This window comes from Scleropages formosus, chromosome 12 (assembly GCF_900964775.1).
Source record: "Scleropages formosus chromosome 12, fSclFor1.1, whole genome shotgun sequence".
In the NCBI taxonomy this organism is placed as follows: Eukaryota; Metazoa; Chordata; class Actinopteri; order Osteoglossiformes; family Osteoglossidae; genus Scleropages; species Scleropages formosus.
In genome coordinates, this window is record NC_041817.1 from 4,508,359 (window position 1) to 4,532,584 (window position 24,226).

Consider the following 24,226-nt stretch of genomic DNA (forward strand, 5'->3'; position numbering starts at 1 on the left):
TGTGAAAGACAGCAATCAGCTCTGGGTCAAGAACATCAGAAGCAGTCACCCATGAACGTTCCTCCGGACCGTACCCCTCCCAATTAACCAGATACTGCAGCCGATCCCTCCATCTGCGAGAGTCCAGCAGGACCCGGACCCTGTAGGTGTTGTCACCATCCAGAGGCAACAGAGGGGAGGGTGCGATGTCTCCAGGTGGCTGGTGTAGAGACACTCCTGCTGGCTTCAACAGGAGACATGGAACGTGGGATGCACTCGGAGGTCAGGAGGTAACAGGAGACGGTAAGTGACCGGTGTGACCCTGCGTAGGACATTGAAAGGGCCAATGTATCGGGGTCCAAGTTTTTACAAGGGGGTCTTTAGATTCAAATCCCTAGTAGAAAGCCACACCCTTTGACCTGGAACGAAAGTGAGGGTACGGTGGTGTTGATCGGCTTGGTATTTGTGTCTCTCCGCACTGCGGAGCAGGTGGTCCCAGACTGTTTTCCACACATGAGCGCTCTCGCAGTGCCAGGTTTCCACAGCCAGGACCGGACTCTCAGGGGTTTCTCTGGGAAATAGAACAGGTTGGTAACCTAGAATACATTGGAAGGGTGAGATCCCAGTGGAAGTATGTTGGGCGGAGTTGTGGGTGGACATACTCGGCCCAAGCCAGGTAACGGTGCCATTGGTGCGGCTGCTGGGAACAAGATGTAACCCTGTAAATATATTGCACAATATATTACATGATTAGCAGATTTAACTTTAATTAAGGGAAATAATTTTATGATAGGGAGGAATTATTTTTATTTTTTCCTAATTTCTTAGAAATGATTGACTAGGTCAATCATCCAGTAGGATGAGAGCACAACTGGAAGTCCCGCCTTCCCACGTGGCAGTTCTGTGAAGAGCGCCACTGATTCAGTCTTGTAACTGAACCTCGTGAATAGAGCGCACACGCGAAACTTTTTTACTGAGTGGGATAAAATTTAAGAAATTGAGAAAATCACTCCACTGCTGTTTCCATTGCACACGGATTCGGTCAGTTTTAATTTTTTTTGGAGCAACAACGATTTTCTACGCGAAGGCGTAGATGGCGAGCCACCCAAAGAACTGAGCCTTGGATTTGGAAGACTGAAAAGGACTCGATTTCCAATCTTCAAGTGAGGAGTTTGGCAAGTTTGTGTTACTGTTATAACGAACACTATCGCTACTTGATGGACACGATTCCCCTGTTGGAACTAATTTAAACCTCGGTGACTGCCGTGTTGAAACTGGAAGCACTGAGAAATTAATATTTGAACTGTAAATATTGATTGTTTTACTAGTGTGTTAAATTTTAATTGTTAAACAAGTGTTAGCTTGGGTATGCCTAGTTATAATATTGGGATGCACCCTTACTAGCCCTTTGCTACAATTTGTATGGTGTGTATTGTGTGTAAGCAAATTATTATTTTTTTTCCTTGTTGCTTTAAGTTATCACAGTTCAGTTTTATGTTATTTAAGCCGTTTTACTGAAAATAATGTACATGAGAAATGAGAAAAATATAGTTTTTGGTAAATTTTAATAGTTAATTTTAATAATTACCAAATCGAGTGGTCCTTTATTTACACCTCCATGGATGAACCTACTGGCCTTAGAACAAAACATTACACCACGTGTTTTACGTGTGTTACAAATAGGCTCGGAGATACCGCGCTATGTCCTGGTGCAGTCGTTCTACCTGGCTGTTGGCCTGCGGATGGTACCCTGAGGTGAGGCTAACTGTTACTCCAAACCGTCTCCAGAAGGCCTTCCACACCCGGGGAGTAAACTGGGGTCCTCTATCTGAAACGATATCTTCTTGGAGCCCGTACAGCTTAAAAACTTGCTTGAAAAGGATTTCCGCGGCCTCCAAAGTGGTAGGTAACTTAGGAAGGGGAACCAGTCTGCAGGCCTTGGAGAAGCGGTCTACAACAGAGAGTAGCACTGTCTTACCCTCAGAGACCGGAAGGTCCACCAGGAAGTCCAGGGCCACATGGGGCCAGGGTTTGGCCGGTGCAGGCAAGGGTTCCAGGAAGCCCGTGGCCTTCTCGGGCAGGGTACAGGTCTAGGCGCAGATGGCGCAAGCCTGCACGAAGTCTCGGACGTCGTCTGACACAGAAGGCCACCAGAAACGCCCCTGCAACAGAGAAAGGGTGCATCGGATTCCTGGATGCCCCGCTTCCGGGATCTCATGCGCCCATTTCAACACTGTCGCGCGGAGTGTACTGGGCACATACACTCGTCCAGCAGGTTTGCCGGGAGGTTCAGGCTCACAGGCCTGAGCTCCTTGTATGTCCTGAAGCAGTTGCCAGTGGATCGGGCCAACCACACACCCCTTGGGTAGAATCCCCTCTGGATTAGGGGGCAGAGGATCGGGGTTGTGCAGCTGGGATAGGGCATCTGCTTTCATGTTCTTGGAACCTGGGCGATAAGACACGGTAAAATTGAACCTTGTAATAATAATGCCCACCGAGGCTGACGGGAGTTTAACCTCTTAGCAGTTTCAAGATATTCAAGGTTTCTGTGGTCAGTTAGCACCAGAAAGGGATGAACAGCTCCTTCCAACCAATGACGCCACTCCTCTAGAGCGAGTTTAGTAGCAAGGAGTTCCTGATTTCCTATGTCATAGTTACACTCGGCCGGAGTCATCTTTAGAGAGAAAAATGCACAACGGTATAACCTCGGCGGATCCCCTTGTCTCTGAGACAGGACAGCCCCCACTCCTACTGACAATGCATCTACCTCCAACACGAAGGGTAAAGACGGGTCAGGCTGTCTCAGCACCGGGGCAGAGGTGAACAGGGATTTCAGTTCCTGGAAAGCCCTCTCTGCCTCCACTCCCCAAGGGAGTCCTCGTTCTTTGCTGGAGGTCAGTGTTGTAAGGGGAGCGGCCACGGTGCTGAAGTTTCGGATAAAACGGCGATAAAAGTTGACAAATCCAAGAAAGCATTGGAGAGCCCTTACCGTGGTGGGTCGTGGCCAGGATGTCATCGTGCTGACTTTCCGGGGGTCCATGGAGACTCCTTCTTGGCTCAGGATGTAACCCAAGAAGGAGATCTGGCGCTTGTGGAACTCACATTTTTCTCCCTTGATGTACAGATGGTGCTGCAAGAGTTGCCTGAGGACCGCCCGCACCTGCTGGATATGTTGCTCTCGGGTTCTGGAGTAAATCAGGATGTCATCTAGATAAACTATTACACAGTGGTTAATGAAGTCCCCAAACATGTGGTTCAGGAATGCCTGGAAGACTGAGGGAGCATTTACTAGGCTAAAAGGCATGACCCTGTACTCGTAATGACCAAGCGTAGGGGAAAAAGTTGTCTTCCACTCATTCCCCTCCCGGATCCAGATCAGATTATATGCGCTACGAAGGTCTAACTTGGAGAACCAGGTGGAGCCATGAACACCTTCCTATGCGGAAGTGATCAACAGTAAGGGATGGGGGTACTTGACCATGATCGCGTTTAATCCCCGATAGTCGATGTATGGTCTCAAGCCCCCATCTTTCTTGCTAATAAAGAAAAACCCTGCAGCAGCAGAAGCTGCAGAAGGCTGAATCAGACCGGACGCGAGGGCCTCTTTGATGTACTCTTGCATGGCCTGTTGTTCTGGCAACGACAGGGGATAAACCCGACCCCGAGGCAGCGTGGTACCTGGTAGAAGGTCAATTGCGCAGTCCCAAGGCCGGTGCAGAGGTAACTCTGCAGCGCGGGTCTTACTGAACACCTCACGTAGGTCTTTGTATTCCGGGGGTATCTCCGGCAGGGGAAGGCCCCTCTACTCCTTCCACAGAGGTGGCCCGACACGGGAGTGTGAGGCAAGACGAGTGACAGATGTCTCCCCATGCAACCAGTTCATTGGTGCTCCATCGGAAGACTGGGTTGTAGTGGGTCAACCAGGGATAACCTAGAATAATTGGGGTATCTGGAGCTTAAATCAAAAAAAAGGTCAGTGTTTCGTGGTGACAAGCCCCGGTCTCGAGCAGGAGAGGGATGGTCCGTGTGTCAACGACCCCGGACCCCAAGGCCTGACCGTCTAGCGCTTTCACTCGCAAGGTGACCTCACATGTTTTCAGTGGAACATGGTGTGCCCTGGCAAAGCCCCAGTCCATGAAACTGCCCACTGCTCCTGAATCAATCAGAGCACTTGCTTGTACCCGATTTCCTCCCCAAGCAATACTCATGGGTAATCCTAATTGTCCCCGATGTTCCCCCGAACTCACCTTTGGGTTCTTGGTGTTCCCCTGGGAGGGCCGGACAGAACAGATGGCTCGGAGATGCTCTGGGGACCCGCAATAGAGGCACAAATTCCCCACCATCCTCCTTCTCCGCTCCTCAGGTCTGAGTCGGCTGGGCCCCACCTGCGTGGGTTTGGGTTCCTCCTCCGACTTGGACGCTGGGCAGCTAGCCTAACCTCCCCGGGATCGCTGAGACCGGCCAAGGTTGTCTATGGCAATGGCAGTCTCCACAAACCAGTCGAAGTCATCGTCTTCTCTCCTGTAGGTGAGCTCATCTTGTATACGGGGGTTCAGCCCCTTACAAAAACAGGTGAGAAGGGCCACGGAGTTCCACCCGCTCTTGGCCACGAGGGGAATTCAGCAGGTGTCACCGATGAGTTGGGTGCGCAGGTCGTGACAGAGACCAAGTAAGTGGTGGATAAGCCTGGGTGCAACGTACTGTGTAACTGGTTGGTTTGCAATTCAAATTCACTTTCTTTATTTGTTTATTTTTGGAAGGCTCAACAGAGCTGGAATTGCTACTAGACACAAGAAATCAGAAAATTTAAATAAAATTATTGCTTTGTTAAATTTTTATTTTATTGTTTAAATTTATTTTTTTATAAATTTAATTTTATAAAAAAAAGTGTTTCAGAGGGAAGGGGGTGTGGTGGCGCAGTAGGTTGGACTGCAGTCCTGCTCTCCGGTGGGTCTGGGGTTCAAGTCCTGCTTGGGGTGCCTTGCGACGGACTGGCGTCCCGTCCTGGGTGTGTCCTCTCCCCCTCCAGCCTTACGCCCTGAGTTGCCGGGTTAGGCTCCGGTTCCCCGTGACCCCGTATGGGACGAGCGGTTCTGAAAATGTGTGTGTGTGTGTGTTTAAATTTATTTTTTTATAAATTTAATTTTATAAAAAAAAGTGTTTCAGAGGGAAGGGGGTGTGGTGGCGCAGTGGGTTGGACTGCAGTCCTGCTCTCCGGTGGGTCTGGGGTTCAAGTCCTGCTTGGGGTGCCTTGCGGTGGACTGGCAACCCTTTCCTGGGTGTGTCCTCTCCCCCTCTGGCCTTACGCTCTGTGTTGCTGCGTAGGCTCCGGTTCCCTGCACCCTGTTTGGGACAAGGGGTTCTGAAAATTGTGTGTGTGTGTGTGTGTGTGTGTGTGTGTGTGTGTGTGTGTGTGTGTGTGTGTGTGTGTGTGTGTGTGTGTGTCTGTGTTTCAGAGGGGGAGGTGGGTTGGACTGGGTCCTGCTTGCTGGTGGGTCTGGGGTTTGAGTCCCGCTTGGGGTGCCTTGCGGTGGACTGGCGTCCTGTCCCCTCCCCCTCTGGCCTTATGCCCTGAGTTGCCGGGTAGGCTCTGGTTCCCTGTGACCCCGTATGGGACAAGCAGTTTGTAAAGTGTGTGTGTCTGTTTCAGAGTAAAAATGCACTGCAGTGGAGGTGGGAGGGTCCCTTCCAGATGCTTCTAGTCACAAGAACAGCACTGAAATGTTTCAGATGTGTCAAGTCCCAGGTGAGTAGTAACCCCTGTGACAAAAAAGAGGTGTAACTCTCTTTCATCAGACCAAATTCACACACCTGTCCATAATCTGATGGCCAACAGCTATGAAAGTAACAAAGAACATACTCAAGGTTGCGGATTCTTGAGTAGCTCCCTACTGCCTTTCTTACGATAGCCTAGTGATCCATATTTATTCACTGGTTTCCAAAGTCCTGTTCCGTTGGTGTTTGTGTTCAAGTTCTGCCAGTTCTATCTTGTCTGAGCCATTCTGCATGACTGTTCAGTTCCCGTGTTCTAGTGTTCTATTTCGTGACGTGTCTAAGTTTCATTCACATATTCCTATTTCATCTATTAACTTGCATGAATATCACCGCCATGTATTTGTTCCATCCTCATTATGTCACATCTGCACTGTACTTTCTAGTTTGCACTGTGCACAAATAAATGCACTCTGCATGTGGGGTCATTATACTTTACGTCCATGTCCAAACGTTACAGCAATACACGTCGATATTGGCCTCACATCTGCACATGATAGGATGACCCTCTTGGGCACACTGCAAATGGCCCCATGGGACCTCTGGATTACCAGACGGTGCAATTGGTGGAAATGAGAGCTGTGCACCATTGTCCTGATGAGCATCATAAATCTATGGGGGGACCTAGCTATAATCACTTCCAGGCTTTTTGAACGCATAAGCTCACATATTAATTGTATCAGTAGGTAAATGAGCCTACGCTTGCATGACACTCATGCTGATATTTACGCTGACAGTAAACCATCATCGTTGCCATCTTGTTCTATAGAAAAAAGATCTGTTAAACATTTCCATAAAGGTTTACATGGTATTAATATGTTTCTGCCATTAAGCTCAAGATATGCTGTTTCTGCTAACAGTTCCTGATGTTGGGTATAAAGCACATTCCCTATTCGGTCAGCACAGGTCTATGTCCTTTTCCACAGGTCACACGTCCTTTGCCCACTACCAGCAACATTGTGTGACTCGTTAAACTGACTAAAAATATTTCCCCTGTTCTCTTCTTCTGGATGCATATTTTTCATCAAGTGTCTGTATTCAGGATGGACACTGGTTACAACTGCACTGCCTGTTTTTTGCCCAAAATTATAGCAGATGATGTGATAATTCTTCTAGGCTATTGACCACTCTTTGACTATTGTTGTCTAAGGCTTACTCTGTTTTGTGCAAAACTCTTCATACTCCATGGGAAATTCTAAATGCTCATTTATGGCAGTAGAGTTCCAAGGGAGTTCAATTTGCAAATAATATGACAAATCTCACAAGGGACAATTAATTGCAGAGAACCTTTTCTTTGACAAACTATGCCCTACTCCCTTACGGTGCATATTGGGTATTGAGCACATCCCTAGTTATACCCTGATTTGTCTGGTTCTTTTTGTCTCTCTTATATCATTCCCCATATCAGGCAACTTGTACGACACCTTTGGCACCCTGACTCCTGCCAACCAGCCCTGCATCACACCCATCAAGAGTGCCCCCAGTTGCTTAAAAAGCAGAACATCTGTATTTATGAGACTGAGAAGGTCTTCATCGGCCTAGTCTCCTTCATTTATGGATGATGGAAAGCTGTCAACCAGCTCCAGTACATGGCAAAGGAACTGGAGGAACTTGTCTACAACAATGCTGGCAACCTGATGGACGCAAATGCAGAGTTGATTGCCATGTGCATTGTCACCATACAGAACCGTTTGGCCCTGGACTACTCCTACAACAAAGGCAAAGGAGGCATGTTTGACTGGTTGCTGTCATCATTGGGAACTTGGGGAAAATGGTTGCTTTAAATATGTAATATATATATTACTGGTGATAGTGCTTGTCTCTGTTAGACTCCTCACTTTCTCTATCAAGATGTGCATTAAGAAGGCTCATATGTTCACCTATGTGTTTGTTGTATTGCCTGAAACTACATCAATATGTCATGACGAGCTCGATTCAATTCATGAACAAGGCCTGTCACTGAATGAACCCACTCTGGAGTAAGTCCACAACCTGACAGATTCAGAGCTCTGCTTGACCACTCTTGCAGACGGTTGGCAGGGAATTTTTGACTATTGGAAAATTTTTGCCCTCCCTATGTTTGGTTGCAGTGGAATTTCAAAAAGGGGGAAATGAGAGAAAAAAAATTAAAAAAAGAGAAAAATGAACCAGATGTTTTGTATTTTGTCTTCTGGAATTGTGTTGTGGGGGGGCGGTGGCGCAGTGGGTTGGACCGGGTCCTGCTCTCCAGTGGGTCTGGGGTTCGAGTCCCGCTTGGGGTGCCTTGTGGTGGACTGCTGTCTCGTCCTGGGTGTATCCCCCTCCCCCCTCTGGCCTTACAGCCCTGTGTCCCCGCGACCCCATATGGGACAAGCGGTTCAGAAAATGTGTGTGTGTGTGTGTGTGTGTGTGTGTGTGTGTGTGTGTGTGTGTGTGTGTGTGTGTGTGTGTGTGTGTGTGTGTGTGAATCATGTTGTGCATGAAATGGGACTGCTGTTATCTAGCCAACGGTGTTGTCCCTTGGACCCCTCTGTTCTTCATATCTCCATGCTACCTGCAAGTTTTCTCGTTCGAGTTGTTTCAGCACTTGCCCTCTGTACTCGCTAAGATGTACATCCGTCACTGGCACTGTGACTTTATCCAAGATGACTTACAATGATAGATACATTGTACAAAGCTCTCATTCAGTCAATCACACATTTATACAACAGAGCAGTTACACACACACACGCAAAGTGCTATTTAGAGTTACAAGTCAACCTTGAACACTAGACTGTGGGAGGAAACCACATGGAGAACATACAAATCACACACAGACTGAGCAGGCATTGAACCCACATTGAACAGCACAGCTCTAATGCCATGAGACATCAAATCAGCTTGTAATTTTAGCTGCATTGTTTTTGATTTCTTTTGTCTTTAATGTTTTTTTTTGTTGTTAAAAGCTGAAAGAATACATAAACACCAAGTGTTGTTTACGTTTATGTTTTCATTTAGCAGGCACTTTTCTCCAACGTGACCTGCATCTTAGAAAAAGATAATCAGTGCATTACATCAACAGAAGGAGAGACCTGGATGCAGACGTGTGATAGCAGTACAGTTAATTCGTTACATTCCACCATATGAATCGGTGTACATCCCACAAGTAGCTGCATAAAGATTTATCCATTATTCAACAACTTAATATCACAAAATTATTAAACATAAGCATTAACATGTTTATCATGTACTTAAGAGATCAGGGGAGAAGCAAATTCAGAAGAGGTGAGTTTTGTAACCCTTTTTAAATGCAGAAAGTGATTCAACAGTTCTGAGTGAGAGGGGGAAGTCAATCCATCACATTGGAGCCAGAACCGAAAACATTTTGTTTTCGAATTTGGACCTTTTGTGCCTGGGACCCCCAAGCAGGCAGAGGTGGAAGACCATAGCAGTCTGGTAGGGGTGTAGCAAATGATCAGGTTTTGTAGATATAGTGAACCAGATCCTTTGTTGGTTTTTTAGGCCGTGACCAAAGTCTTAAATTTGATCCTGAAGCTGATGCAGAGAGATGAGAGGCATGAGACATGGGAACACTTTGGCTGGTGAAACACAATTTGTACAGCAGCGTTCTGCATGAGCTGGAGAGGTTTGATGGCAGATGCCAGAAGGCCAGACATGAGTTACAATAGATTTGTGTATGGTCTATTGTGAGATAGGGGTGGATCTTTTGGATGTTATGCAGGATGTATCTGCGAAACCAAGCTATGGTTTCAATTTATTGAGAGAAAGACAGACTTGAGTCAATCATTTCTGTCAGGCTCATAGCTCAGGCAAAATGAGTTAGTGATCCAGTTTGACAGGAAGATGGGTCAGATGGGAGGTGAAGGATCTCTGTTTTGGAGAGGCTGAATAGTAAGTGGTGATCAGACAACCAGGCAGAGATGCCCGAGAGGCAGGCGGTGAGGAAATGTGTGTAATTCCAGGCAGAAATGAAAGAAAGAGCTGGGTATTGTCAGCATAACAGTGGTATGAAAATCCATGGGAGGTGATGACAGGGTCAAGAGAAGAGGTGTAGACTGAGAAGAGTATTCGGCCCAGTACCATCCCCTGTGGGATGCCAGTTAAGGGAGGTGGAGGGGATGATCAGGAGCCCCACCAGAACAGTTGGTAGGATCTATCTAACTGGTAAGATTCAATCCATTTCAGTGCAGTTACTTTGACATCAAGCTGTTCAAGACAGGAGAGTAAAATCTGGTGGTTGACAGTGACAGGTTGAAGAGGATGAGGACCGAGGAGAGGAAGGGAGAGGAAGACCGCCGTAACAGCCTGGAGAGCATCTGAAATTACCAGGAGAGCTGGATCTGTCGAATGTCCAGCTTTGAATTCAGACTGATACCCGTTGAAGAGATTCCCTGCATTTACAGTGCATTTATACACTGAGACCACAGCATTCTTGTTGGGAAATACAGATAGCTGATCACAGGTTGCCCATTCTAGAGTTTTTGAAAGATGTATGAATGTTTTGTTGGTGAATGTTTCTGTGATACAGTATGTTATAGGTACAAAAGAGTGTATGTAGACAACCACACACACACACACACACACACCTTCAGAGCCGCTTGTCCCATATGGGGTCACGGAGCCTACCCGGCAACACAGGGCGTAAGGCCGGAGGGGGAGGGGACACACCTAGGACAGGACGCCAGTCCATCACAAGGTACCCCAAGCGGGACTCGAACCCCAGACCCACCGGACAGCAGGACTGTGGTCCAACCCACTGCGCCACCGCACCTCCCACTGTAGACAACCATATTATGCCATAATTAATGAAAGGAAGCTAGCCTGTTATGGTGTGTTATGATAACAAATGTTAACTGTTCAAATAATTGTGTCCAATTTCAAGACATTTAGTAGTATTTTAGCATAAGTGGGTATCAGTTTCGGGACTGGAGAAAGCATTACAATTTTAACCACAGAAACTAAATGTAGTTACATCTTTGACATGAGAATTCCCCTTAAAAAATGGTTTTCAGGAAAGCATTACCATGGAAGGAAGGAAGGAAGGAAGACTCTATCTTATCCAAAATGGTTTTTTGCTTACCATTTCATAACCTTTCCTTTGAAATGCTGTTCATCTATGTCATCTCACAGTTGTTTCACAGCAGCAGTACAGCTATCAGCATCAGTCCTGGTTTCAGAGAGAGTATCTTGGCCTGTCATTGGACGGCGGACTCCCACACACCTATGAGATGATTCATGTTGTTGCTGTGTGCTGCAGGCTGTGGTGTAACCTACAATGTGCAAAAAGGCTGCTTGTACAGTGGGAAAAGTATCTTAAAAGAACTCAGATGCCTTTAGATTGTTATGTGTTGTGTTCTGCTGACAAACAGAAAACACATCTTTTTTGTGTGAGTAGGCTAAATAAAATATTAATCCTTTGTTTAGCAAAGCCCCAGTGAAATAGAATGCATTGTAAAAATGGCAGTACAAAACATGTTCTTTTTTTATTTTGCTGTTATATTATCTACAAAATGATAAATTGAAATGTGTCAGTGGAACAGTACAGCAGACATAGCATACAGTCAGATTTATAAATTGTATACACTCTGCATTATATGACCCATCTCTACATACTTTATTTTGGTCTAGTCTACATTGTCAGGCTGCACATTATATGTAGTTACATCTTTTTGATGACTGAAACCCTCTCTTTGAGTATAGAGCAGGCCAAAATAAAGCTGCTTTGATAAAACAGAGAATAAAAATCACTTCTGTAGCTACTTGGTTATACTTTTTATTGCCTGTTAAAAGTTGAATGTGAGTGGATTTCAGTGGTTTTCTGTAATATAATAGTTTCAGGCCTCAGCTTGACATGACAGGACTCTGGGAGCATCCTGGGAAGAATTCAATGCAGACAGTTTAAAAATCTAGAGATGGCTTTGTGTTGGTAAGGAACAGCAGATGTAGAACAGCACAAGCTTCCTTTGAGATGTCCATTAGGCTGCTAATTACATGGCAATGGACTCCTGAGTCCAAGAGAAGGAAACATTTTTCAAAAATTTCAATAAAAGAAAAGGCACAAATATTAAGAGATATCAACATGTTATTGAAGCATACTGTTTATCCTGCAGTTTAAAATTTTACACAGTTTTAAATTTTATGGGAGAGCTGGTAGTGTAGTGGTTAGAGTGACTGCCTTAAGACCCAAAGGTTGCAGGTTTAAGTCTCACCTCTGGCTGTAGTACCCTTGAGCAAGGTACTTACCTTGCATTGCTCTAGTAAAAATTACCCAGCTGTATAAATGAGTGAATAATTATAAGTTGCTTTGGAGAAAAGTGTCAGATAAATGTAATGTACAGAGCATTTTCAATGATTAGTTAATAATAAAAAACAGTGTTGACTGCCATAATTAATACTCCATAAATTTCAGCAACTTAGAAAATAGTAAATAATTGGCAACTCAACTTTAAAAAACTGCGGCATGCAGCATGCTGGTTTTGGATGAGGCAAAGAAGGACACACAGGAAGCATTTATTAAGAATGTTTATTGGAACACAAGGATAAAATGGTCTTAGTCCAAGAACTCCTCTTCCTCAAGGACCTTTACCACAAACCTACCTTCTCAGCTTGTTTAGGACCCCCCCCCCCCTTCTCCCTTTCTTGCTGGCAAACACAGTCACCCCATTACAATTCCCTGTAAATCCCCCCAGTGGTTGAACACAATTTCATTTTACCCACAATTCAACTATTTACAATAAACCCATTTCTCGCTCAAACTCCCATTAGTGCCGGTCATTACAATACATACTCTCACACTATATCCGATACTATGTTATTGTTGTCCATACATTTTGTATATGTAAGTAACATACGCTTCAGTTTACAAAAAGCCATTAAGCTGAAAGGTGACAGTAGTTGCTGTCTTAGACATGAAGGGGATTATGAGATCAACAAAAAGGCCAAGTTTGCAAAGGTCAATAATACAGCTGTTAAGAAGACAGATTTGTAAACTTCAGGTTGCTAAAGTAAATGTTTTAAATCTTTTACGACATGCTAAATATAGTCCTCTACTGTACAGGAAATTATCAAGATATTTCATTCAATTTATTTTTATAGGGTGCCCTTCTCACCCAGTGACACAGTGATATCATCAACATAAACCATCAGTCATTTTTTAATAAGAACACAAAACTTTTACACCTGTAAAACTGAAGGCATAACCCATAAGGCATAACAAGATACTCATAATGATCAGTGGTAGTGGTAGTCCTGAAAGAAGTTTTCCATTCATCCCCTTTATAGATACTAATTAAATTATAGCCACTGCATTTATTTATTTCATTTATCATATTATCAAAAAGACGCAGATCTTTAACGGCATAGGGCAAGCTTTAAACTGTAAAATTGGCATCATGTAAGCAAAGTTTAACATCTGTATTGTCTATGTCCGTTTGTTGCTGCTCTCCACATGGACATCCAGGGCTGTCTGCTAGTCCTATTTTGTACGTATGTGCCCTGAATCGGCCATGCCCGGTGCTCAGTCAATTTAAGTGCTCCCAGCAGTGCCAGTGTAGCTGGCTTCCAGGCGGTTCAGAGGATGGCACTGGGATAAATCTATGTAGACTTAGTCGCTAATCTTTGTCCATTGCTTTTGCCACTCAGCTTCCACCCAGGCTTTCGGTAATATGTTATTGCTGTTGTCAAGTAGCTGTATCATGTATTGATGGGATGGTTTTTGAGATTGAAGTGCTAGCAGAGGGAATGCTTGTAACCTTCAGTTTGTAGTCTGCTAAGGCATTAGTAAGGTAGAAGCAGCTACATACAGTCTTGTTGACATTGAGCTTAAGTCTCCAGTTTTGGAAGTAGTTGTTCAGTTTGTTTAAATCAGAACTCAGTGTCATTTATATTTGTCTGAAGTTTTTCTTCTGCAATTAATTAAGCAATAAATGAACTTCTTGGACACTGTTGTTGGTATATCGGCAGTCTATGCATTGAACAGCAGGGGGGCAAGAACCAATCCTTGGGGACACAATAAGAAAAAACGAGAGAGCCTCCCTTGGACCGCAGTCCTGCTCTCCGGTGGGTCTGGGGTTCGAGTCCCGCTTGGGGTGCCTTGCGATGGACTGGTGTCCCGTCCTGGGTGTGTCCCCTCCCCCTCCGGCCTTACGCCCTGTGTTACCGGGTTGGCTCCGGTTCCCCGCGACCCCGTATGGGACAAGTGGTTCTGAAGATGTGTGTGTGAGAGAGCCTCCCTGTGGAAAGCCTCTACCTGAAATCCTAGTGCCTTGGTGTGGGACTACACTACACCTTTTCCCAGCGGCTGCCCATCATGTGCACTGATCCGTAATGCTATGTCACATTGTCATGTGGGAATGCCATGCGAGCTAGCAAAAGTGATGTCCACAAAGCAACTGGCCACTCCGGAGACTACAAATGCGCGTGCGATTATTTGGTTGGCTCCCCCCAAGACAGGATAATCAGAACGATGAGCTGTGAGGTTGGATGGAAGGGGTCACTCACCACAGGTCAAGCTTGGGGAGGCTGTCGTGGATGGCCACTCAGGGCAGGTTGCTTGGAAGCGGCCAGAACAGCCACAGTAGAGGCAAAGGGGTGGGTCTGGGATGCCAGACTTCACTGCTGAACCTTCCTGAGGTGTTGTGGGCCTAATTCAATGAAACACCAATGAAGTGAGGTGTCCAATTGACAACCTCAATAAAATATCCATGTTGGCACCCTATGGTTGATATGGTGGTTGGGAGAGGAGGTTAATCCGCTTGGTTGTGAGGCATGGAGATGTATGATGGCAATGCTGGATATCTTTTTCTGTCGCTTCAGAGTGAAGTCGGTTGGACTGGGTCCTTGTTATAGTGTTCTCGTCAAAGTGTAACAACCGCAGACTAAACACCAAGCTAAACTCCATTCAAGATGAAGAGACGAGTCGTCGTCGTATTTTTTGAGACTTTACTGATGACTCCTTCACCAAGACATGGAGTGAAAACTGTGACCAAAATACAAAAAAATTAAAGAAAATCAATTTACAAAAATAATCTGTATCATTATTTTACATAACAAAACATTATATACATGTGGCAAACATTAACATGACCATACAGCTTACATGTACATGTTCGTTTGTAAAAATATTCTTAGAACATAAATTGTTCTATATTTTTATAAAATAATTCTTAATATCCTATCTTAAGACTCTAAATGATGAATTCCAGTCACTTACGACATTGATTTCTCAGTCCTTAGCTGTGGATGCAATCAGATCCTTGTGCTGCTGGCCATGTGGCTTCCTTGCCTTTCCTGGTCTGACAAACCGGAAGTGATGCGCTCAGTTTTTGAATGAACTGTATCAACAAACAAAAATGTTCCAAACCCCAAAAATGAACTCATAATGTCTTCTAGACATGACACTTGTGTACAGTCGTAATATGCACATGTGGTGTAACGTCTTATCCTGTGTATGTTTAATGTAGGTTACAGCACCTCTGAGACATATTTTTCCATTGTGAGATGTTAAGAGACATCTGGGGATCCTGAATGATCTCTCATTACGGTCACAAGTAGCTCTCAATCCAAATCTCCTCCAGCTATTCATTAAATTGGGCTCTAGACATAGCTGTCTAAAGGGATGTTGGATATTTCATTTTTATTTTCAGATCAATCACTGGTGAGCTTCAACCTTCTAACAAATTATTTCAACCTACCAAATACAAACTTCTAAATATCTATAACTGTATATACAATATATTGCTACCCTAGAAAAAGAGAACAGATTACAGACAAAATTAACAAATGTTGAGTAACAGCTCATTATATTAAACAACTCTAGGGACATGATTTCTGCATTATACACCATTTTATCAAGTGCTGGCTGTTTTGATGCACTAAGGGAAACTTGGAAACATGATTTGTCTTTAGTGATCATGAAGGGTCACCTGTATGTGCTAAAGTCTTCTCTGACTGCACCTCCCTCCAGGAACCCCTTTTGCATGCAAGAACAGAAACGCACACTTTCCGAACCACTTGTCCCATATGGGGTCGGGGGGAACTGGAGCCTACCCGGCAACTCAGGGCGTAAGGCCGGAGAGGGAGGGGACACACCCAGGACGGGACACCAGTCCGCCGCAAGGCACCCCAAGCAGGACTTGAACCCCAGACCCACCAGAGGGGAGGATCCAGTCCAACCCAATGCGCCACTGCGCCTCCCTGCATGCAAGAACAAAATTTTAAATTAATTCACAGAATCTAACTTACTCTTGTGTGTCTCTATAGGATGTTCTCAGAGACATCTCAGTTGTGCTGTGTGGGTATCTGTCCATACTCATTTCTGGGACTAAGTGGCTTCACAGAAGAGAAAAGCAGACAGAAGACACTGAACGGTGTTGTTCTGCCCTGGACACCAAATATGGCTGTCAGCTCAGGATATCAAGTTGCACTTTCCTTCAAGGAAGTTAGCCCCCAGATATATTGGACCATTTATGATCCTGAAAAGGATCAGCCTGGTCACATACCATTTACAGCTTCCCCCCCATTACCGAATGTATCCTACCTTCCACGTTTCTCAGCTCAAGCCTCGTTGCACGTCTCCTTTATAGGGTCAGTCCCTCTCCTCTCCTTCGCCCCCACCCGTGGACGATAGCCCATCCCGAACAGTACTAGGTGAGGCTATGATATACTGGATCTGACCCTCATAGAGGACTTCCATGGGTCACACCCCGATTGACCCGCACAATGCCCAAGAGGTCAGTTTCTATCCTGTCATCAGCCAGCATCTGGAGCGGCTCATGGAGGGAAGGTACTGTCACAACCTAGAAGAATAATTTGCATGATTACGAAGGACATCTCTCCAGCTCGACCCTGCCCCATCAGCGCACCTGATCCCAAATTACTGACCAGCCCTATAAAAAGGGTGAAGGAGTACTATCAGGTTATGGATTATTAATCAGCTTTGCATTGCCTTCTCTTTGTTCAGCAACAGACCCTTGTTTATGTACCTGTTTTCTTGAAGTCTCATTCTCTGTGCAATTCTGTTCCTGTCCTGTTTACACCAGTCCTTTGTGTCCTCATCCAGGTCCTGTGTTCAAGCCCTTTCTCTGTCAAGCCTCTGTGTACCTGCTCTGGTCTCGTACACCTTTTCCACTTATTGTCCACATAAGAACACTTTGTGCATCTCTTTGTCCCATGTTAATTGTATCACTCGAGCACTTCACTTGTTAATCTGCTCTGAGCACTTTTATTTACACTCTGTGTTTCAATTGTCACTACTTTTGTCCATATCTAGACGTTACAGGAAATTACATCCATGTTTGTGTTACGTCTGGATGTTACATGAGCTTTAAATGTAAAACCTCCATGGGCACTTTCACACATTTATTCTGTGAATAAGTTACAAGCTTGGTGGACTGGGGTACAAGCAACCATTCATGAAACCTTTCACTTCAAATTGGATTTCTTCTTGAATAATTCTCTTGTTAAATGATAATCCAAACTCCTTTCTTAATGATGTTATGATATGTAGGCTAACTCTTTCATTAGCAAAGAAATGTTTTTTTTTAATGTTTTCCATACCAGAAGTTCCTTCTGTAAACATGTGGAACACTGAAGTGTCTAATTTTCTCCCACTTGAAAAATTGATGTTTGTCTTGTTTGAATTCCGGAATACCTGAAAATCCTTCTGGAAGTTATTAGAAAGTGCTACATGATCATGCTGTTTTGAACCAGTGCTGTTCATTAAACCAAAAAAAAAAAATTCTTCCTTTGTTCTTGTCTTTTTGACTGAGATGGCATATATCACTCTGTGTGAAGGGTTAACACCTGTCAGTAGGTCTAACACTGTTACACAGAGGGGCCAGACACCGGAGGTAGGACCGAAGTGTGGGATCTGTATGTTGAAGCACAGGGGACTGCAATATTTGTGGTTGTGGGCAGGCGGGGATCCAGAATCAAGGTGCGAACGTTGTTCTGAGGATGATCTGAGGTCATCGTCAATGAGGCAAGATAAAGCTGAAAACCATGGCAAGCAGAGTTTAGGGACGAGGAGGTAAACGAAGGACTGGGGGTTGGGGGCGGGGCGCTAGACAAAGGTTGGGCAAGGTGAAGGTCAAGAATTGAAGCGGGATGGCTAGTTCTACAAAATTCCGTGACCTAGAAGGGGTGGAGTGGCACCCTTTATATCCTGCGGATTACAGCCAGGTGCTTGTATTTGGGGTGTGGTTGTGGGCATGACAAACACACAGGCCCACTGCAGAAAAAGCATAATGTAATCAGTATGCTTTTTCCCTTCATTTATAGTGTCTTCTACCCAAGATGCATTGCATATTTAATAGAGGTACAACAATACGCCACAGTTAGATTCATTAAAGGCCATGAGAGGGAATGTTTCTAGGGACATCAGGATTCTTGAGAGCAGCTGCTTTACAAAGAAGTCATACACTTTTGCTAACAGGATGGACCTCAAAAAAGGAGCTTGGAGACTTTGGAGAAATGCGTCTGCTAAATGAATATGTCACCTGGACCAGAGTACACAGGGAAGGCAAGACCCCAGTGCAGGATTGGTCACTGAGGACCAAGGGGGTAGACTTGCTCTTGTCATCAGGGATGGGCAAACTGAAGGTCAATCAGTGGTCAGGGTGAAAGCAAAGAACCGTAGAGAAAGTCAGGAAATGAGGTGAATAGTCCAGAGCCAAGGAACAAAGGGGAATAGAATATGGCCTGGACCATGGAACACATTAATGCTGTTAGCACAGAGAAGACACTTCTCTAAAGCAAGATTCTAGGAAGTGGATGAGGAGGAGTAGTGGTTTTTATAGCTAAGTGTTCCAATTGAAATCAGGTGCTTAACTGGAGCCAGGTGCTGCTGGTTGAGGTGCAGACATGGTCGTGACAGAATAAATGTAAATGTTATGTAAATGCATGTTGAGATTTAATTCTCAAAGAAATCTGTTCAGGTAATAATAGATATGTAGGTGTCATATAGAAGGGGCTGGAGACTGGAGGTAAGGTAATGGACCCAAGTGTGGGTTGGCTTTATTTCAAGACGGATTTTCTAGGCTCCTCCGTGAACCGCCACCTTACCATGGTGGAGGGGTTTGAGTGCCTGAATGAGTCCAGGAGCTATGTTGTCTGGGGCTATATGCCCCTGGTAGGGTCTCCCATGGCAGACAGGTCCTGGATGACAGACGAGACAAAGCGCGGTTCAAAAACCCCTTATGAGGAAAAAATCAAGGCTTTCGTTGACCCCGCCCGGTATGGGGTCACCGGGGCCCCACCCTGGAGCCAGGCCTGGGGGGGGGAGGGGGGCTCGCATGCGAGCGCCTGGTGGCCAGGTCTATGCCCACGGGGCCTGGCCGGGCTCAGCCCGAAGCCATGACGTGGAGCCGCTCTTCGGTGGGCTCACCACCTGCCGGAGAGACCGTAAGGGGCCGGTACATTGTCATTTGGGCGGTGGTCGGGGCCGAGTGCCCGGCCGACCCAAACCTCGGGCGCCAACTCTGGTTTTTGGGACTTGGAATGTCACCTCACTGGCGGGGAAGGAGCCTGAGCTGATGCGGGAAGTTGAGAGATACCGTCTAGATATAGTCGGGCTCACTTCCACTCACAGCTTGGGTTCTGGAACCACTCTTCTCGATCGAGGGTGGACTCTCCACTATTCTGGCGTTGCCCAAGGTGAGAGGCGGCGGGCAGGTGTGGGCTTATTAAGTTCGGCGAGGCCATGGAGGAAGACTTTCGGTCGGCCTCAAAGAGATTCTGGCAAACCGTCCGGCGACTCAGAGGGGGGAAGCGGTGTTCCACGAACACTGTTTACAGTGGAAGTGGTGCGCTGCTGACCTCAGCTGAGGATGTCCTCGGGCGGTGGAAGGAGTACTTTGAGGATCTCCTCAATCCCTCCGACACGCCTTCCGCAGAGGAAGCTGAGGCTGGGGACTTGGAGGGGGACTCGTCCATTACCCTGGCTGAAGTTGCTGAGGTAGTCAAAAAACTCCTCGGTGGCAAGGCTCCGGGGGTGGATGAGATGCGCCCCGAGTTTCTCAAGTCTCTGGATGTTGTGGGGCTGTCTTGGCTGACACGCCTCTGCAGCGTCGCGTGGAGTTCGGGAACGGTGCCTCTGGACTGGCAGACCGGGGTGGTGGTCCCTCTTTTTAAGAAGGGGGACCGGAGATTGTGTTCCACCTACAGGGGGATCACACTCCTTAGCCTCCCTGGGAAAGTCTATGCCAGAGTACTGGAAAGGAGAATCCGACCGATAGTCGAACCTCGGATACAGGAGGAGCAATGCGGTTTTCGCCCTGGCCGTGGAACACTGGACCAGCTCTATACCCCCATTAGGGTGCTGGAGGGTTCGTGGGAGTTTGCCCAACCAGTCCATATGTGTTTTGTGGACCTGGAGAAGGCATTCGACCGTGTCCCTCGTGGCATCCTGTGGGGGGTACTTCGGGATTATGGGGTTCGGGGCTCGTTGCTATGGGCTGTTCGTTCCCTGTATGACCGGAGCAGGAGCTTGGTTCGCATTGCCGGCAGTAAGTCAGACCTGTTCCCGGTGCATGTTGGACTCCGCCAGTGCTGCCCTTTGTCACCGATTCTGTTCATTATCTTCATGGACAGAATTCCTAGGCGCAGTCAGGGAACGGAGGGTGTCTGTTTTGGTGGCCGCAGGATCTCGTCTCTGCTTTTTGCGGACGATGTGGTCCTGTTGGCTTCATCAAGTCAAGACTTGCAGCGTGCACTGGGGAGGTTTGCAGCCGAGTGCGAAGCGGCGGGGATGAGAATCAGCACCTCCAAATCCGAGGCCATGGTTCTCAGTCGGAAAAAGGTGGATTGCCCCCTCCGGGTTAGGGGGGAGTTGCTCCCTCAAGTGGAGGAGTTTAAGTATCTCGGAGTCTTGTTCACGAGTGAGGGAAAAATGGAGCGGCAGGTTGACAGACAGATCGGTGCGGCGTCCGCAGTAATGCGGTCATTGTACCGGTCTGTTGTGGTGAGGAGGGAGCTGAGTCGTAAGGCGAAGCTCTCAATTTACCGGTCGATCTACGTTCCTACCCTCACCTATGGTCATGAACTCTGGATCATGACCGAAAGAATGAGATCGCGGATACAAGCGGCAGAAATGAGTTTCCTCCGCAGAGTGGCTGGGCGCACCCTTAGGGATAGGTTGAGGAGCTCAGTCACCCGGGAGGAGCTCGGAGTAGAGCCGCTGCTCCTCCGCATCGAGAGGAGCCAGTTGAGGTGGCTCGGGCATCTGCTCCGGATGCCTCCTGGACGCCTCCCTGGGGAGGTGTTCCGGGCTTGTCCCACTGGGAGGAGGCCTCAGGGCAGACCCAGGACACGTTGGAGAGACTATGTCTCCCGGCTGGCCTGGGAACGCCTTGGGGTTTCCCCAGAGGAACTGGAGGAGGTGTGCCGGGAGAGGGAAGTCTGGAGGACTCTACTCGGACTGCTGCCCCCGCGACCCGGCCCCGGATAAAAGCGGAGGAAGATGGATGGATGGATGGATTTTCTAGGACAGACTAAAACAGTGGTCAGGGACAGGTGAGGGTCGTTCAAGGCTCAGACGTTGTTACACAGGCAAAGCAGGACTCAGTAGTCAGGTGAACAGGCAAGGGTCAGAAGCCAGGAGATCAGAACACAAAGCATGAACAAGGCAAGGAATAATGCTGATTCTGCACAATCCACACAAAGAGGCGTTTCCAAGAATCCACAGCCTTCTACAGTCATGGAGTTCCCTTTACATCGGGCCAGGTTAACAAGCTGCAGGTGCGGTTGCTTGGTTTGATTCTGGGGGCATGACAGTACCCTCTGCCCTATGGGTGACTTGAACTGCCTGCCGAGGCTGAGGGGGGTGCCCCCTGGGCCGAGGTGCCTTGCGGTCCGAATGGTGCCGGTGGAAGGCGGAGATCAGATTTGGGTCCAGAACGTCCTTCGCCGGAACGCAGCTGCGCTCTTCCGTGCCATATCCCTCCCAGTCCACCAGATACCGCAGGCGGCCGCGGTGCCTTCGGGAATCTAGGAGCTCCTGCACTTGGTATGCCAGTGTCCCATCTACCTGTATTGGTGGAGGTGGCACTGCAGTTCTTGGGGCTTGGAGGTGAGACGCTGTATAGGGTTTGAGGAGAGAGACATGGAAGGAAGGATGGACTCGGAGAGACGGAGGCAGATGCAGGCGATACATGATGAAAGTGACCTGGCGAATGACCCGATAGGGACCTATGTACCGGGGACTGAGTTTCCGGGATGGGATATGCAGCTTCAGGTCCTTAGTAGACCCACTGGCTGGGACGGAAGGTAATGGGGCGACGGTGGTGATCAGCCTGTTGTTTGTACCAGCGCTCTCTACAGCAGAGCTGAGCTGCTTCTGACCTCCATGCTTCCTCACTGTCCCGGTACCAGGCGTCAACGGCTGGGACCTCGGTGCGTTCTGGATGCCAAGGGAACAGGTGAGGTTGATACCCTAGGACACATTGAAAATGGATAAATCCGGTGAATGAGTGTAATAGAGAATTGTGAACGTATTCAGCCCGGGGAGGAAGTGGGCTCACTGGTGTTGTTTTTGACTGCAATAGCAATGCAGGAAGCAGCCTAGGTCCTGTAATCTCTCCACCTGTCCGTTGGCCAGCGGATGATGCCCGGATGTTAGGCTCACCAAGACCACCAGTTTCCGCCAGAACTCCTTCTACAGCTGTGAGGTGAATTGTGGGCCTTAGTCAGAGACGGTGTCCCTGGCAGGCCATATAGGCGGAAGACATTCTGGAAGAGGGCCTCCGCGGTTTCCATAGACGAAGGTAGTTGCGGCAAGGGTAGCAAGCGACATGACTTGGAAAACTGGTCAAGGACAGTGAGGATAACGGTGCTACCTTGGGACATTGGGAGGTCCACCAAGCATATCGCAACACATCACCACACACAGAGGCAATATTGTACACATCTACTGTATACAATATCTTATATAAAGGCACACAACTGAATAATCTTCTGTGACAAAAGCAACGATGTGAAGAGAAAGATTTGTAAATATGGGACAATATGAACTTTCTAAAAAAAATGAAAAAATATTGAGAAAACAGCAAAAATGCTTTTTTTCTGAAAGTACACTGCAATGACAGTTTTAATTCCATAGTTCTCCATCCCATGTTATTCAGTGCATGTTTCAACATAAAACTATTATATAAAATTAGAGGTATTTTAAGGGATTAAATCTCATGGATTTTTTTTATTTTAGTGAATTCTGGTAGGTGTGTTTTGTGTAAGACATTTTCTAGAATTGGTTTAAATGACATTGGCAAAATGAAATCAGTAAATGGAACATTGACTTGAAGTGACAACTATGGTTTTCAAAATGATTGCTTTATTTTCATCTTGTTCAGCCCTTTTCACAAGGAAAATGTAGTGATTATCTTGGATTGCTGCCTGTCAGGCATAGCAGAAAGCACAGATAAATCCAGCAGTATGGATATGATAACTTGCTTTACTATACACTAAGTGAACGATGACATGAGTAGGATGGCAGTAGAACTGATTGGTGAGGGGTAGTGTCTCAACCATCAGTTGTCTAGATATTTTTAATTTTTATGGTTCAGTTGGTGGAGTCAACATTCAGAGGGATAATACATTATTTTTACCTGAATGTTCAATCCTTGGGGTCATGTAATGAAATACTTCATACGCTGTTATTGGTTTGTAATTATTCCCTGCTGAATTTAATTTTAAGGCAATTACAACTATGATCAAAGCACATATCACAATTATTAAGCTAAGGCTTTTCTCCAAAGCAAGCCATAATTATTTACCTGGTTAGACAGCTGGTCAATTCCACACTAGGTACCTTGCTGAAGAGTACTGCAGTTGGATGTGAACCTACAATCTTTGCATTCAGAAGCAGTAGCACTAACTACTACACTGCCAGCTGCCCCATTTAGCTATTCGGATTTTATTAAAGCTGAAGATCTTAGATGCCTGTACTTTATCGTGAGGGTTTCTGTGAGGGTGTGGATGACGGATGGAGGCAGCAGTCGAGAATTGAAATAGTTGGACCAAAAAAGTTTATTTTTCTTTACTTAAAAGATGTTCTTCAAAACACATTAACCCCAACCAAATACAAAAACAAACATTAAATTACAAAAGAACATAAGGCCTGAGCTATGGGCTTAACCCCTTGCACCAACAGCAATACACAACTCTTATTTTCCGTGTGAGCGCCTGTCTGCCTGAGTCTGCATAAGTTTGCATCAATTGGCAAGCCCTGCTAATGACCTAATACAAGCTTATATAGCAGTAACTCCACCCATCTGGCTACATCATACAGCCTCAACTATTCCAAAGTGCATTTCCCCCCAACAAATAACATCCAACATAAATATAAAACCATACAAGCCATACAAAACATTTTCTGCTATAAATATCAGTATGTTACAACCTATAGAAACATTTTTCACACTGCATAGTAAAACACCCCTGTCAAGTTGGTTGTGCCCAAGGACCCTCACCAGGAAATACCCCAAATGGTTCACTCCATCTGGTT

The 24,226-nt window shown here is 46.3% G+C and overlaps 1 pseudogene; it reads right to left on the bottom strand.

Annotated features, from left to right (window-relative positions):
- Nucleotides 1–8,985: 8,985 nt before the first annotated feature.
- Nucleotides 8,986–24,226, bottom strand: part of LOC114912040 (uncharacterized) — a 34,725-nt pseudogene continuing 19,484 nt past the window's right edge.